This window comes from Cervus elaphus, chromosome 30, assembly GCF_910594005.1.
Source record: "Cervus elaphus chromosome 30, mCerEla1.1, whole genome shotgun sequence".
Classification (NCBI taxonomy): Eukaryota; Metazoa; Chordata; class Mammalia; order Artiodactyla; family Cervidae; genus Cervus; species Cervus elaphus.
In genome coordinates, this window is record NC_057844.1 from 42,209,162 (window position 1) to 42,212,717 (window position 3,556).

Below are 3,556 nucleotides of genomic sequence, written 5' to 3' on the forward strand. Positions count from 1 at the left end.
TACCAGAAATTTCAGCTCTTCAAATTAGTTGTATTCCTTTGAGCTGTCTATTTAAAACACAGAGGTGAAAAACTAATAATTGTGTTTTAACAGGATCAGTTAAATTCCCTGATACACTTTAAAGGATTTGAACCTATTTCTCAATATAAATTATAAAATACAAAGTAATTCTGGAGTGCAATTTTAGTAGAAGAATTAATTTTTACAACTTCACTATAACAAAATAAATTTCATGGATTATGACTTAAGTATCTATTTTTAAGATTCTCCCACATATTCCTCTGACCTATTAACTTATCCTGATTTTTTTTTTAAGAAATTGTAACTGTGAATACTGCAGTCTAATGTAGCTTAGGTAAAGTAGTCTAGAGAGAGAATTTTAAATAATAGAATTGATAATGCTGACTGAAAAATTAATATACTGTGTGCACATACACATATATGTGTATATACATGTGTGCATATATAAACATATCTACATATATAGACATAGATAAACATATATATTTATCACATACCTATCATCTATCTATATGTCTAATCACTGTGTGGTAGACTAAGCTGGTGTTCAGGCAAATAAACTGAGAATAAATCACAGCAATTAGCATATCTCCCAGTTAAAAAAGAAATATTATTTATTCCTGGAAGAAGAAATAGCACACTCATTTTTAAATTGTTCTTAGTCTATCCTTTTATTTTCTTTAGTATTTAAAACAAAGTTTCTAACTTTAAACATTGTTCCTTTAAATATTGTTTGTCCAGCTCTACTTTACTTGTAACATCTTACCTTTACAGGCTGCAATGGCATGCTACTGGTTGCACAATATTTTAATATGGTTTAGAAGATTAATACTGCACATTATCTTTTTTTTTTTATTTTAGTTGAGATTTTGGATATCATCTCAGTTATTTATTTTATGATACACAAGCTTTGCAGAAAAAGTTTTAAGGGAATCAATCATAAATATTCTGACATTTGGCTTATTATTTTTCAGAGTAAAAACTTCAATTAATCTCTCCCCATTTTGGCTGCAGTTGATCCTATTTTTACAGGGGTTTTAGCAGAGTTATGTAAGCTTTGAAGATGATAGGTGTTATTTAATGAATATTATTTATAGTTTCAAGTTAGTCATCTGCACATGCACTTTATGTATTTAATATTACTGAAATCAAAACTACATAAACATGAGTTATCTTTATAAAATGTTCTATGTGCCTCATTCCTTATGGCAATTTAATGCAGTGATGCTTTACACCACACCAAGCTGCAAATGTTTGTTAACTCTCAATTATTTTATTGAAGTAAGCAGATTTCTGACAACCATCTGTTTAGAGTGTACTTACTTCTGTTAATAAATCCATTTGAAAGTGAAATAGTCATTAAAGCAAGGAAGTAAGCACAGCATCTCTGGGAAGTTGGAGCTATATATATTTTGTGACACATCCTGTGCAATGTTAGTTATAGAGGCATAAAATGAGTGCAGAATTTCTGCTAAAACAAAAAAAAGAGCTTTATTTATATGGGTCTTATACAAATATCATCTTTAAGGCAAACCAATGAGGAATATATTTTAGTCTTAAAATTTACATAATTTGCATTACCACCAAAAAAGTATAATGAAGCATTAACAACATTTTAATATCATTACTCTAAATATTTCGCATTTGAACTTTTTTTTAAACTCTACATTTTCTTTCTCTAGTATCTCCAAATGATATTTAAGGACTATTTGACCATAGCTGCCTAATTGTTTTGATATGCTTTATAGTAACCTTTCTACACTGTTTTACTCAAGTGGACCATCAATGCTGCAAATTATATAACTGACTGAGTATATTCACTCTGGAACATGTGATATAGACTTTCTTGTTAGGAAGCATCTTGATCACAAATCAATGTCTGCAATTTAAGTGTCAGCCTATTCAATTGCTTTTGATATTTAAAATCATTGTTAATCACATTTTCAATGAAATCTTTATGTAATTCTTATATCTCCTGGTTTGCATTCAACTAGCCTCTTATTGTAGGAGAAGGCAATGGCCACCCACTTCACTGTTCTTGCCTGGAGAATCCCAGGGACTGCCGAGCATGGTGGGCTGCCGTCTATGGGGTCGCACAGAGTCGGACACGACTGAAGCAATTTAGCAGCAGCAGCAGCCTCTTACTGTGCCTGGATTTTCTTCTTTGGTAGTGACTTTTAAGGTCTGAAAGATGATTTTCAGCACTTGTCAAAGTGAGTTTTTATGCATTCTAAATTCTATACTTCTTTAGATTATTTGGAACACAACCTCTCAATTTGACTAAAAATAACAAAGAAATCTCTATTTAAACATTCCCATGTTGCATGTTAACAAACAAAAATGATTTTATAGCTCCTCCCCCCCATTAACAAGTTAGCCAACCTAAGATAATATTTTAAAGTTCTATTCGAGGAAACATATATCTAATAACATAAAATATGGCTTTTCTATGGACAGGGAAAATTCCAAAGGATGCTCACACACTCTAACCAGAACATGTGCCTAAATCCCCTAACAGAGATGTTTCCTTAACCTAATCAAATTGTTGCTTCTTACAGATCAGGAGGATAGAAGACTCTCTTTGCTTCTTTAAATATAAAGATAAGGCTGGCCTTGAAAATATAAAAAAACACTTCTCATACTCAGTCGTGTCCAATTTTGCAACCCCAAGGACTGTAGCCTGCCAGGCTCCTCTGTCCATGGGAGTCTCCAGGCAGGAATACCCTGGAGTGGGTTGCCATTTCTTTCTTTAGGGGATCTTTCTGACCCAGGGATCAAACCTGTGTCTCCTCTTCCAAACTGAATTAATATCCTTGTCATTAAAACACAAGTATTTGTTGTAAGAAGGGTATGTAGGAATATCAGCAAGAATATCTTCATTGTCCCAGCATCATCAAGAAATACAAGGGTTTAGAGTACCAACCAAGGAAGGGGCTCATAGTAGAATTTACTCTATGCTTATACTTGGAGTGAGCATCAATGAATAATTAAAAGCAGTCCTGGTGACATAGGTGGATGATAATACAGGACATATCAAATTAATATTACTCCCAATAGAAATTATTCAATCTGACAACAAAATATTCCCAATATAGCAAGTATCAATGAAAACAGAAGGAAACATAGATATAGTTTTATATATAGGTAAAAAATTTAAAATCAGCAACAAAATAAGAAATTATAAAATAAACCTTCAAATGTTCCTTTAGCAAAAAATATCAGATTAATTGGGAAATATTGAGTAAATTGTGTGTGTGTGTGTGTGTGTGTGTGTGTGTGTGTGTGTGTGCCAACAACTTGTTCCTTGGATGAAAGGTATTCTCCCCCAATGCATTTGTTGCTGGAGAGTCTGTGAATCACAGGACCCTTTACTACTGGAAAAAGGATGGATACATAACCTGTTCAATCATAGAATCCCAACAGGATTAACTCAAATACACTGACTCAAGTAAAGTTTCAAAGATACTGAAAGAAAGAAGCTGTTATTTCTTTTGATTGCTTATATTAATTTTAGCCATGCATTAAGTAAGAGTCC